Source organism: Topomyia yanbarensis, chromosome 2, assembly GCF_030247195.1.
Source record: "Topomyia yanbarensis strain Yona2022 chromosome 2, ASM3024719v1, whole genome shotgun sequence".
NCBI classification, from domain to species: domain Eukaryota; kingdom Metazoa; phylum Arthropoda; class Insecta; order Diptera; family Culicidae; genus Topomyia; species Topomyia yanbarensis.
Genome location: NC_080671.1, coordinates 165,246,902 through 165,261,286, shown reverse-complemented (window position 1 = coordinate 165,261,286; position 14,385 = coordinate 165,246,902). Strand labels below are relative to the sequence as shown.

Below are 14,385 nucleotides of genomic sequence, written 5' to 3'. Positions count from 1 at the left end.
CTAAGTCAGTACCCGGCGCGAACATACAAAAACGTTCTCCCAATCCCTGGTGGGATAAAGAGTGCTCAAACGTGTACGCGAAGAAGGCCGCCAAGTATAAAACCTTCCGGAACGACGGGTTACCCGCTAGTTTTCGACAGTACGCGACGTTAGACAAGCGAATGAAGAGTTTGATGAAAGCCAAGAAACGCGGTTATTGGCGCCGGTTCGTCGACGGAATATCGAGAGAAACATCGGTGAGCACTCTTTGGGGAACAGCCCGACGTACGCGAAACCGAAACAGTACTAATGAGAGCGTGGAATATTTAAACCGTTGACAATTCGATTTCACCAAGGAGGTATATCCGGATTCCGCCACCGCACAGAAGATCTACCGCGCCGCGTCCCCTCACAATAACGCGAACGAAACACCTTTTTCGATGGTGGAGTTCTCACTTGCTCTCTTGTCGTGTAACAATGAAGCTCCAGGGCCAGACAAAATCAAATTCAACTTGTTAAAGAATCTGCCAGACTCTGCCAAGAGACGCTTGTTGAACGTATTTAATAAGTTTCTTGACGCTAACATTGTCCCACATGATTGGAGACAGGTGAGGGTCATCGCCATCCAAAAACCCGGAAAACCAGCCTCCGACCACAATTCGTATCGTCCGATTGCAATGCTGTCCTGTATCCGAAAGTGATTCGAAAAAATGATCTTGTTTCGCCTCGATAATTGGGTCGAAACAAATGGCTTACTGTCAGATACACAATTTGGCTTCCGCAAAGGCAAAGGGACAAACGATTGCCTTGCGTTGCTCTCAACAGAAATTCAAATGGCATTTGCTAACAAAGAGCAGATTGCATCAGTATTCTTGGATATTACGGCGGCTTTCGATTTAGTTTCTATCAACATTCTTTATGAGAAGTTGCACCAGCATGGTCTTTCATCCATTTTAAATAAATTTTTGCTAAACCAGTTGTCTGAAAAACAAACGCATTCCTCGCATGGTGATTTATCGACATCACGATTTAGCTACATGGGCCTTCCCCAGGGCTCATGTCTAAGTCCTCTTCTCTACAATTTTTACGTGAATGACATTGACGAATGTCTTGTCAATTCCTGCACGCTAAGGCAACTTACAGATGACGGTGTGGTCTCTATTACAGGTCCCAAGGCCGTCGACTTGTAAGGACCACTGCAAAATACCTTGGACAATTTGTCTGCTTGGGCTCTCCAGCTGGGTATCGAGTTCTCCACGGAGAAAACTGAGCTATTCGTATTTTCAAGGAAGCGTGAACCAGCGAAACTATAGCTTCAGTTAATGGATAAAACTATTGCTCAGGTTTCAACATTCACATTAAGTCACATTAGGTATCTGAAACAGAAGTGCCAACAAAGGATCAACTTTCTCCGTACAATAACCGGAACATGGTGGGGTGCGCACCTAGGAGACCTAATCAGGCTGTACCAAATAACGATATTATCAGTGGTGGAGTACGGATGTTTCTGCTTTCGCTCCGTTGCGAACATACATTTCATCAAACTAGAGATAATCCAGTATTGCTGTTTGCGTATAGCCTTGGGTTGCATGCACTCGACCCATACGATGAGTTTAGAAGTGCTGACGGGCGTCCTTCCACTAAAAAATCAATTTTGGGACCTCTCGTATCGATTGCTCACTCGATGCAATGTTTTGAACCCATTGATGATTGCAAGTTTCGAAAGGCTTGTCGAGCTTAATTCTCAGACCCGATTCATGTCCTTGTACTTCGATTACATGGCACAGAACATCAATTCATCTTCGTATAACTTTAAACGTGCTCATCTCTTAGATACTTCTGCTCCAACTGTATTTTTCGACTGCTCCATGAAGGAAGAGATTTGTGGAATCCCGGATTACATTCGCCCACAAGTGGTCCGAAATATTTTCTATAACAAATACCATCAAGTCGATTGCGCCAAAATGTTCTATACTGACGGATTAATTCTCGACGGGTCCACAGGCTTCGGTATCTTCAATGAAAATCTTGCTGCCTCATTCAAACTCAATGATCCTGCTTCAATTTACGTTGCAGAATTATCTGCCATTCAGTATACTCTCGGGATCATACGCCCTGGCCGTAGACCATTACTTCATCGTTTCGGACAGTCTCAGCTCCATTGAGGCCATCCATGCGGCGAAGCCTGGAAATCACTCACCGTATTTCCTGGGGAAAATACGGGAATATCTGAGCGCTTTATCTGAAAAATCTTACCAGATTACCTTGGTTTGAGTCCCGTCACATTGTTCTATTGCGGGCAATGAGAAGGCAGACTCTTTAGCCAAGGTGGGCGCATTAGAATGCGACACTTACGAAATACCAATTTGCTTCAATGAATTTTTCAGTATCTCTCGTCAGAGGACACTCGAAAGTTGGCAAACTTCATGGAGCAATGGGCATCTGGGACGGTGGCTACATTCTATTATCCCGAAGGTATCAACGAATGCTTGGTTTAAGGGCTTGGATGTGAACCGGGACTTTATTCGTACGATGTTAAGGCTCATGTCCAACCATTACTCGTTTGATGCGCATCTCCATCGTATAGGGCTTGCTGACAGTGATCATTGTGTTTGTCAGAACGGCTATCACGACATCGAGCATGTTGTTTGGCTGTGCGCAGTGTACCGTGTTGTCAGGTCCCAACTAATAGATTCGCTTCGGGCCCGAGGTAGATCACCTTATGTGCCAGTCCGGGACGTCCTGGCAAGCCGTGACTACCCCTACATTTTTCTTATCTACACCTTTTGAAAACTATTGATGTCCAAGTTTAATACATTTTCCCCTCTCATTCACAGTAGAACCTCGTCAACCTCTCCCTGTATCTACAATATGGCATTGCATCACGAGTCTACGATGCATACCTTTCTTGATAACCGTCCATCCAGAACATCATAACACATGTCACAAGAACATCATGACAGCATCGGAGTGCCAATAATCATCCGAAATATCGACCCTCCCCTCGCCCCTGCGATTACAGGATGGAAACCACAACAATAAAGTGTGCAATCATCAACCAGCCAACGAGAACGTCAATTTTACAAAATTTTACAATATGTGTCCCACTTCCTACTAGAGATTGTCGGGTTCGGGTTTTTGGACCCGAAACCCGAACCCGACGGGTTTCGGGTCGGGTTCGGGTTCTGTAGATTTAAGCTTATCGGGTTCGGGTCGGGTTCCGGGTTATCAAATTTGAAATTCTCGGGTTCGGGTCGGGTCCGGGTTTATGAAATTTTGGACTTTCGGGCTCGGGTCGGGTTCGGGTTTTTCAATTTAGGAATTATCGGGGTCGGGTCGGGTTCGGGTTTTGAACAAAACAACCCATCCATTTCATGACACTGTTTGCGTCTATACACAAAACGCAGTCTTTTTTGTAGTAGTGAATTATACTTCGTAATACGAATGGATAACACATATAACCGTACCTAATGTTAGCACCTCTGAATCGCTAGAATTCGTCGTATTTTCTGGTGCTCAAATATTGTATTTTCTTGCATAAAATTCCGTCTCTTCAGATTCGCAAACTGCCTGAATTATTTAAGCGAACATTCATGAAAGATCATTCAACAATACGTGTTTCACATCTAAAATCTCTTTGCGTATTATTTTTCATGATAATTAGTAATATACCAAGTCAGCAGGAATTTATCGGAAAATATCGATTCAACTTTCTATAATGGAATATAAATTTCGACAAGTACTTTAAAACCGATACTTAGACCGCGGCGACTTTTTCTCTACGTAAACGGTTTTGTGGGGTACATTCGTACCCCAGAACGAAAATCGCTCTAATATGTCTAATTTTTATTAAATTTATAATTAAATTGGATAGTTTTATTCTAAAATCATTCGTAAAGTAACCTGTCTAAAAATATTCGTTTTTTGGCTATTTAATTAGGTAATATTTCATTTTGTATAGTATTTAAAATACGTCAAAATTCTCTTTTTTTCTTCATATTGCTATAACTCCGGTAGTTTCAAATCGATTATGACCATTTATACGACGTTGTAAAGCTTATTAAATTTCCTTTTGAACATTTTTTTTCAAAAACCGGTCAAAAAGTATATTTATTCCGATGCTTTTTTAATACCAAACGCCAATACAAACGTTAAAAATACAGCAATATGCAGTAACAGAGATGAAACAGGAAGGCGTCGAAGGAATAGGTAGAGCCGGTGCATTGTACGTGTATATAAAGTAAGTATGTTCCAGAGCCTGGGCTGCAGAAGATAACGATTCGACTGATGCGTCTTTCATAGTATATACAAATCATAGTCACGAATGTGTTTTGACTCTTTCATCCGCAAAAGCAAAAATTACGATACCGATCCAAACGCATTTTCTAGTTGCTTTGCTATAGTGCTTTGTTATACCAAATAACAGATACTATTATTCAGCAGAGTTGCTACTTATACAACTTTACATAAGTTTCTCGCTTACTATGTATCGATATTTTGCTTTTAAAAAAATATATAATTTTTTTTTTGAATTATGTACACATGACAAAACACTAACGCTAACGGTTTTGTGGGGTACATTTGTACCCCAAACAAACTTTAAGCAAGCACTGTTAAATTGGTCAAATGAAACAAATAGGTTGTACCTGCCTTCACGGAAGTTTAATAATCAAATTGGTTTATGATAAAGATTTCTTGCAATTCTTGCAATAAACTGTAACGGAAAAATAAGGATTTGAACTCATAAATTTGGTGGTACTTTGGTGTCATTATGGCTACTCAAGTTTAAAAAGGGCACATTATTTTTTTAAAAGCAGATAGTTTAGGCCAAATTTATTTTCTATAAAATGTCTTTGTTTCATCAGACCTAAACCTAGCTTCACTTCCGCCAGGTTTCGTTGTTCATGACACTCATGGTGATGGGATAATAGCACCATTATCAAATCAGTGGTACATATATGATACAAGCACTTTCTGTCAGATTGTTCCCGGACTGAGCTGTTGCATGATCCGGATTCCTTCATGAAAATACATGAATTTCCATGAACTTAACGAAATGATCGCAAAAATTTTGTGTGTTCTGTTGAAGCCATTAACAGATTTTTAAGTTTGGAGTCGTTCCGAGAGCTCCATTGGAGATGTCGAAGCATCTCTATTGGTGCGTATACCGTATAATCTGAAGCATAAAATAACGTCAGAAAATGATTGATACCCTTGACCGTTCCAACCAGTAACGTGGGTGACGTCATGTAAACTGTCGAATACGAATTGCCAATTGCCATAGCTTAATTTAATACATGTAATAAACTATACAAAACTGCCTTGCAGGAATGGTTTCTGATAAAAAATCAGAAATTTTGGTTAATTACGACGGGCAAGGTTGTTGGAAACTGTGACCATTAAGCTTTCTGTTTCCCCATGAGATGGCCGCCGATTTAACTTAATTTCCGGTTAAGATATCAATGATTTATCAAGTTTCTCAGCACGTTACAAATTTGACGTTCAATAATAGTAAATATAAATGCGGATTCTACTCGGTAGTGATTTGTTTTTCCAAATGCAGATATAACTCAATGTGTATGGTGCTACTTCAGATTCGAGTGATTCTACTATTCTTAGATGAGTCAAGGGTCCAGATCGGGTGCCTAGAATTAAAAATCTTCGAGATCTTTGGTTGATTCTCCGTATTAGCAAGTTGGATTTGGATCGGGCTTCTCAAATTTTAAATTTTCGGGTTCGGGGGGTCGGGTTCGGGTTTTCAAATTTTAAAATTCTCGGGTCGGGTCGAGTTCGGGTTTTACAAAATTTTCATTCTCGGGTACGGGTCGGGTTCGGGTTTTTAAGTTTTAAAATGTTCGGGCTCGGGTCGGGTTCGGGTTTTTCAAATTTTATAATTTCGGGCTCGGGTCGGGTTCGGATTTTTTAAATTTTCATGCGCTCGGGTTCGGGTCGGGTTCGGGTTCGAAAAAATTGAAACCCGACCATCTCTACTTCCTACCTTTTTCCTTTACTTACATAAGAGGGGAGCAAGTCGCCCCTAAATACGAAAAAAATGAAATTATCGGCCTCGTTAAGCTACCGTATTTGGGCCTAAATAAACTTAGTTATATAAAAAAAAGCACAGAACTCTTGACATAACCTCTCTAAAGTATGCAGAAGTAACATGAAACCCATAAAACTTATATAAAATGTATCGCATTTTGTTGAAGTTTACAAATGAAAAAAAAAATTTGGTAGGTGTACTATCGAGGGTATACATAAATAAACAGTGTCAGTAGATTCGGCGAAAATCAAGTGGAATCATTTACCGCGATTCTGCGTGATTGTTTATAATCGTTCCACAACATCACTTTCAATTGTTGAAACTAATTCAGTAGGTATTCAAAAGAATCTACATTCCCTTAATTCGCTTGAAGGAATCCACGATATCAACATGCATTTGTAATATACACAGTAGGGTTATTTACGAATACTTCAAACTTTTTCGTCGTGTCCATTGAAGTACTGGTTGTTTGCTTCTAGCAAATTTGATTGGTGGAGGTGCAAGTAAATTGCTAGTTGGTAAATATAAAAAATGGAATTCTCCGACGTTCCAGTGAATATTGATGAAATCGAACAAATCCAACAACACTCACTGTATTCAGATTTATTTGAATTGAAAATGCATTCATCCAATCAGCACTACCAAACGGAATTGCTCACACAACCAAGTGCAAGTAAATGAGACACCCAGAGAAGAAAACTCGCCATCTTTATTGACCACCGACTATTTTCTCGGGTATCGCCGTCTTCAATTGATATCAATGACGCAGTTCTTATTAATTTGATCATGCAGCGGCCAAACTACCCGGGGCTAGTGGTACGTTATTGATCTCGCGCGCTGTCCATGCGGTTAAAGTCAAGTGAATCCACTTGTTCAGCTCCAGATAAAATCGGGAACAGTTCAATTATGGCCGACTCTCACGGCGATTGCTTGAGTCACGAACCCATCTAATACTAATGCGGAACAACAAGTGCACTTCAAATTGAACTTGGGATGAGGTCTCAACAGTTTTGAAAACTAAATAGAGTGTTAAGCCCATTTTCACCCTCTGTCTATTATCTCATTCGAAGTAATTTAAACGGTTAGATCAGAACCTAAACACTTTTGGTCAAAGCAATAGCTCAAATGGCAGGTTAAAAATAGAGGCGTCTGATCTAATTTTCAGTTTCACTCAAACGCGAATATATATCAAATTTCTCGTCACTTTTATTTTCGTACTGTTTATTATTGATGAAACGAATAACGAAATAATATGGTATTCTTCCAAATAGGGTCAAAATACACTAATCACCCCACTAAAACTATACAGAACACGACCTTCTGTCCTCTTTCTCAATTCACGCTGCATTCTAGCGCTTCACGAAGTCACCCGCTTCATTACGCAAACCACTGATTACCAGAACATTATACACTCATTATAAAACTCTACGTAATCTTCCGCCCTCAATCTGCGTTCAACCTCATCTCCGACCACAGCAAAGGGATGTAACTTCGCCCGAAAGTTATTGATAAGACCTAACAATAGCCACACAATTGAACAACAACAAACTATAACTATCAATTACAATACGTACCACTTCCCGAAAGCGCCGACACTCCTCGGCGCGGTGTAACTTGAAGGAGCGTGAAAAACGCACTGAAATCGGCGGCTTGTTTTTAGCAATATTTTATTGGTGCCCGATTCGCCTGTACTGATGGAACAACGACTTAAACGCCCGCCCTGTCGCCCGGTTCGACCACCCGGCGGCACCGGACGGTGGCGGTAGCAGGTACAGACAGACAGGCACTCAATTCAATCGAGAACTTATACACTGTGTGGTGGTGGTTATTTAGGTACTAGTTGATGATGAATGGGACAGCAACTTTCCCTTTCCACCGTACTATCTACCGCCCTCATCCAACCATCCAGCGGGCATCGAGTGCCGACCTGACAGGCAGCAGTCAGTTCAAGAGTGGAACTACAAAACTACTATTGTTGTCACTGAGCTGTTTTCCTTCGTCGTTCTCCTCCGTCGGCTACCGAACTTATCGGGTACAAATTGATTGGCGGGCGGCCCAAAACCATGTACATGATGGGGGCGAAAGGCGTTGCGTCGGTCGCTCACAGCGGCGGTGTCGTCTTTTCTCGCGGTAGCAGTACTCTTCTTGATTGTATTATTTATTATCATGTGGTCGATTGGTTGGTTTATTAATTATTATTGTTGACACTATTCACTATCACGACTGCTCGGTCCCAGTGTGGGTGCAATTGCGCCAATTTAGTTGTTTCAATCACACGAGCAGCACTTACTAGCCAATGATAGAGTGTTGCCAGATCGGTGGTCAGGCTTGGAAAACAGAATTTAACGTTTTGGTCTCTGGTTGTTTACGAGAAGTTGGTATGGAAACAAGGGAGAACAATTGCTGTCTACAATCATGCAGGCTACGGTGCACTTACTTGATACTTGATGGGCAACAATTCGCTTCGTTGAATCTACGCCGAATGAAGAATTCTCCTCCACTGGACCCGGTCCTGGGCCAATCTCTTCCAGTCACCCTGGACATTGAGTGCTTTTAGATCCTCTTCCACTGCAAACAGCCATCGTGTACGCGGCCTGCCACGGAGTCGTCGGCCTCTTTCTGGTTCTCTACTGAATATTATCTTCGCCTGTCGTTCTTCCGGCATTCGTGCCACATGACCAGTCCACCGCTGCCTGCCGTTTTTTATTAGCTTGACAATATCCACTCCTTTATGTACTTGGTACTCGTGATTCATGCGACGCAGCCAGATGCCGTTTTCTTCTTTACCGCCGAGTATTGTTCGCAGCACCTTACGTTCGAAGACACCGAACGTTCTAAGATCGACTTCCTTTAACGTCCACGTTTCATGACCGTACAAGGCAACCGGAACTATCAATGTCTTGTACAACGCGAATTTTGTCTTCGTCTGCAAACTACGGGTTTTCAGCTGGCTACGAAGTCCTTAAAAAGCCCTATTTGCAGCTGCAAGACGCCTTTTCACCTCGCGGGTAACATCATTATCGCACGTCACTAGAGTTCCAGGGTACACAAATTCTTCCACTACTTCAAATTTATCACCACCTAACACCACTTCATCACCAACATCACTATTGGACCCACGTATTCTTCCAGCTATCATGTACTTCGTCTTGCTGGTGTTGATTGTGAGACCAATTCTTGCTTTCTCCCTTTTAAAAGATACGAATGCCTCTTCCACTGTTCGGCGGTCGATTCCAATGATATTAATATCGTCCGCAAATCCTAGGAGCATATGCGACCGAGTGACAATGGTACCGTTCCTTTGCACGCCTGCTCTCCTGATGGTACCTTCATGAGCAATGTTGAACAGCAAGTTTGACAGCGCATCACCCTGCTTCAATCCGTCTAAGGTTACGTCGAAATCTCGTCCGCAACCCGAACACTTGATTTCGATCCGTCCAGCGTTGCACGAATCAGCCTAATCAGTTTCGTCGGAAAACCATGTTCTACCATTATCTGCCATAACTCGTTTCTTTTCACTGAATCGTACGCCGCTTTGAAATCAATCAACATATGGTGTGTCTGCACGTTGTATTCCCAGAATTTATCTAGGATCTGTCGCAGGGTAAACATTTGATCCGTTGTTGATCGGCCTTCACGAAAACCACCTTGGTATTCGCCGACGAAAGACTCCTCCAACGGCCTCAATCTGTTGAACAGAATACGTGACATGATTTTGTACGCCGAATTGAGGAGCGATATTCCTCGATAATCGGCGCACTCCAGTCAGTGTCTTTTTTTGTATAAGGGACAAATGAGGCCCTCTAGCCAGTCAGCAGGTAGTTCTTCTTCTTCCCATACTTTCAAAAGAGTACGATGAAGTATTTCGTGCAGCTGCTCACTACCGTGTTTGAAAAGTTCGGCAGGGAGTTTGTCCTTTCCAGCAGCCTTGCAGTTTTTCAGCTCTTTGATTGCCCTTTTCACCTCTTCTAGCGTCAGAGGCTCCACAGCTTGTCCATCATCACATATCCTTATTCTGTTCGTTGACGCGCTAACATTCTCTCCATTCAACAATGTCTCGAAGTGCTCTCTCCACCTGGCTGCTACCATAGTTTTATCTGTCAGCAAGTTACCTTCACTGTCATTGCGGCGCTGTTTTTCTCCGTACGCCATTGACAGTTTCATAAAATTTCCGCATATCATTTTGTTCCATACTGTTTTGCGCCTCAGTAATGACGTTCTCCTCGTACTGCTTTTTATTTCTACGGTAAATTATTTTTTCGGCTCCTCTTGCTTCTTTGTACCACTCTCCGTTCTGCCGGGTACCAAACACTAACATCCGGCTTCTGGCAGCATTTTTCTCATCCGTCACTCTCTGGCACTCCTCATCGAACCAACCGTTTCTGGATCGTCTCTGAGCAGTACCTATTACTTCTCGCGCTGCTGTGCTCACCACTCCCGAAGATTATTGAGGTTGTCGTCTACGTTGATTCCCCTTATCCCCTCATCAAGCTTCTGGCGGTCCTCGTCCGTCACACCTTCTGCTGAGAAGCGCTGGATATTGAAATGCAACGGTCACTGAGTTCGTGAGTTCGCTACGGTTGATAACTGTGCTCGAATCTAACTGACAACGAGATAGTGATCAGAGTCGATGTTTGGTTCTCTGAAGGTCCTTACATCTATAACATCCGAGACGTGTCGGCTGTCTACCAGGACATGGTCTATTTGATTGCAAGTTTCGCCATTCGGGTGCATCCAGGTGTGCTTACGGATGTCTTTGCGTGCAAAGTAAGTGCTGCTGATGGCCATCCCTCTAGCTGCAGCGAAGGTCACTAATCTCAGGCCGTTGTCATTGGTTACAGAGTGAAGGCTCTCCTTACCAATGATTGCACGGAAAAAAGTCCTCTCTATCGACCTGAGCATTGGCGTCCTCGATAACAATTTTCACGTCATGCTTTGGGCACTCTCCGTAAGTTTGGCGAGACACTCGTAAAACGCGTCCTTCACGTCATCGGGTTTATCGTTTGTCGGTGCATAGATGTTGATCAAGCTGTAGTTGAAGAATTTGCCCCGTACCTCCATTCCCAGATTCGCTCGCTAACCGGTTTCAAGCTTATAACACGCTTCATCTGCTTGCCGATCACTATGAAACCGGCTCCATGTTCTGCCTTTTCGCCGCCGCTATAGTAGATGTTGTATTTGAAAGAAATGTTGGGATTCACCGCCCTGAATTCACGTTCTCCAGTTCTAGGCCACCGCACCTCCTGAATCGCAGCTACGCTCAGTCCAACCGTCTGCAGTTCGCGAGCCAAAAGACTCACTCGTCCGGGTTCATTCAAAGTCCTGACATTCATTCGTTATCGAGCACTCAGTCGAGATAGAAGACTTTTGTTGTCGGTCCGTACACTCTATTGCGACAAATAGTGCTAATCCGCGTTCAAGGTTATTTCGCACACTCTACGCCTAGTCGAGATTTCAGTATTTTTTCCCTTCTTTTGTGTTTCTGTTTCTGAGTGCCGTTAGCCAGCCAGTGACCAGCGAAGCAGTGCTCTTCTAGTGAACCGTCTGGATACCGTTACCTACACAAGTTAAGTATTAGTTTACGTTTCCCCTTCTTGGTTTAGTAGGATATGCACTGGGCAATAGGCTCGTGAAAAAATGACTTCCCCTGGCGGCGATTCATCTCGTGGTGAGATGGACGTCGAAACAAAATCGGCTTCCCGGCTCAAAGTATATCTAAGCTCGGCCACCGGGCCCTTCGTGATCTTCTTCCGGACTAAAGATAAAAAGTGTTTGAATCTGTTGCAGATTTCTCGAGTTCTGACGGATCGGTATTCGGCCATCACAGCAATATCGAAAACTCGCCCTGACAAGCTTCGGGTGGTTGTAAACAGTTTAAATCAGGCAAATGATATTGCCGACTACGGACCCTTTACGAAGGAGTACAGAGTGTATATTCCAGCTAACAGGGTTGAAGTCTGTGGGGTCATTTCCGATTCGTGTCTGAGTTGCGAGGACCTGCTGAAACATGGGACTGGCGGTTTCAAAGACCCCATGCTTAAGCCAGTGAAGATACTGGAGTGCAAACTGTTGCATTCAGCATCAGCTGATGGGAAGAAAACATACGTGAATTCAGATTCTTATCTGGTGACCTTCGCCGGTTCTATTCTACCCAACTACCTCCTCTTTGACAAGGTTCGTCTAACTGTTCGCCTCTTTGTACCGTGGGTCATGAACTGTCCTAATTGCTAACAAGCCTCCCATTGCAGCAATAAGGCCCATTTCGGGAAATGCGGATGATTCCTGTGAAAAGGATGTCGAAAACTGTCTCTACTGTGAGGGAAACCCACAAGATCTCCCGGCATGTCCTGCGTACAAACAGCGCAAGAAGAATGTTAAGCGTTTCCTTCATGGACGCTCTAAGCGATCTTTTGCAGAAATGCTTAAGACAGCTACGCCATCGGCTTCTACGAACATCTATACCAACTAGTCCACTCACGAAGGTGACTTTGATGAACTCCAGCATTAGAAAAAGGAAGAACATTTCCTCTCCCAAGCTTCGCCGTAAAGGCCTGAAAGTACTGGCGCAAAACCGAAGCAAGTCGCGCCCGGTCTCAGAAACCTGAGCTCAGAAAAGGAGTTCCCAGCACTTCCAGGAACATTAAAAACCCCAAGAGTTCCCATTTCTCAGCCAGAGAAAGAAACCAGCGCTGGTTTAATACATTTCTCTGACATTGTGGACAGTATTTTTACAGCACTAAATATTTCTGACCCTCTCAAAAGCATCCTGATAAGCTTTCCCCCCGCAGTAAAAACATGTTTGATGCAGTTCACTGCGAAATGGCCCCTCCTTTCAGCGATTATAGCATTTGATGGCTAATTCATCGAACGAGGTCACGGATTTAATCACTGTTCTACAGTGGAGTTGCAGAAGCATTATCCCGAAAATCGATTCCTTTAAAATCTTACTAAATAACTCGAAATGCATTTGCACTATGCAAAACAAGGCTTACTTCAGAAATAGATCTACACTTTCACGATTTTAATATTATTCGCTAGGATCGAGAAGACTCTTACGCAGAAGTACTTTTGGGGATCAAAAAGTGCTATTCTTTCAATCGAATCGACCTCCCCTCGATACCAGACATTGAAGTTATCACTTGCCAGACCAGAATGTAAGACATTTGCATTGCTTCCACATACATCCCCCTAGAGCCTCAGTTAGCCACCGACAACTTTGCGATATTGCGGAACACCTCCTCGCACCGAGGCTAGTTTTAGGTGACTTCAGCTCCCACGGTACTGCATGGGGTTGCCTTTATGGCGATAATCGATCTACCTCAATTCTTGAGCGACAACGTCAATATGACCATTTTGAGCATGGGTGCGGTTAGATTGCATGTGGAAGGTAGTCTCTGATCCCCACGGCAGCGACCATTTGCCAATCGGTTCAGGGCCACCAAAAACAATCAATGTTTCGTATTACCGCGATTTTCGGAAAAGTAAAGTCGACACAAGATCTTCCTCCGGAGGAAGAGTACGGCTTCCTGACTGGCTTGATTCTCGATACCGCGATTCAAGCTCAGACTAAACGCGTACCAGACGTGAACTCTCGCGGGGGTCCTCCCAACCCATGGTGACACAAAGAGTGCTCCGTCGTGTACGCGGAGAAGGTCGCCGCGTATAAAACCTTTCGGGACGACGGGCTACCAGCCAGCAAACCGACAGTATGCGATGGCAGAAACGCGCATGGAGAATTTGATGAAAGCCAAAAAACGTAGATACTGGCGCCGGTTCGTCGACGGGCTAACGAGAAAAACATCGATGAGCACTCTTTGGGGTACGGCCCTGCGCTAACGAAACCGAAACAATACCAACGAAAGCATGGAATATTCAAACCGTTGAATATTCGATTTTGCCAAGAAGGTTTGTCCGAATTCCGCTCCAGCACAGAAGATGTACCGCGCCGCGTCCTCTCACGATAACGCGAACGAAACACCGTTTTCAATGGTGCCCCAGGGACAGACAGAATCAAATTAAACTTGTTAAAGAATCTGCCAGACTCTGCCAAGAGACGCTTGTTGAATTTATTTAACAAGTTTCTTGGGGGTAATATTGTCGCTTATGACAGGAGGCAAGTGAAGGTCATCGTCATTCATAAACCTGGAAAACCAGCCTCCGACCACAACTCGTATCGACCGATTGCCATGCTGTCCTGTATCCGAAAGTTGTTCGAGAAAGTGATCTTGTTTCACCTCGACAATTAGGTTGAAGCAAATGGCTCACTGTCGGATACACAATTTGGTTTCCGCAACGGAAAAGGGACGAACGTTTGCATTGCGTTGCTCTCAATAGAAATTCAAATAAAAACACATGCACTTTTT

At 43.5% G+C, this 14,385-nt stretch overlaps 1 protein-coding gene across 4 annotated transcripts in view; it reads right to left on the bottom strand.

Moving 5' to 3' along the window:
* LOC131682018 (cGMP-dependent protein kinase, isozyme 2 forms cD4/T1/T3A/T3B) overlaps positions 1-14,385 on the bottom strand; it is a 589,291-nt gene that overhangs the window by 528,094 nt on the left and 46,812 nt on the right. The window contains exon 1 of one of the 4 annotated variants that reach the window (XM_058963168.1): positions 7,597-7,742. The exons of the other annotated variants lie outside the window; for them this stretch is intronic. The gene's annotated coding sequence lies outside the window, so the exon portion shown is untranslated. Of the gene's footprint in view, positions 1-7,596; positions 7,743-14,385 lie in introns of those variants that run through there. 4 annotated transcript variants of the gene reach the window in all.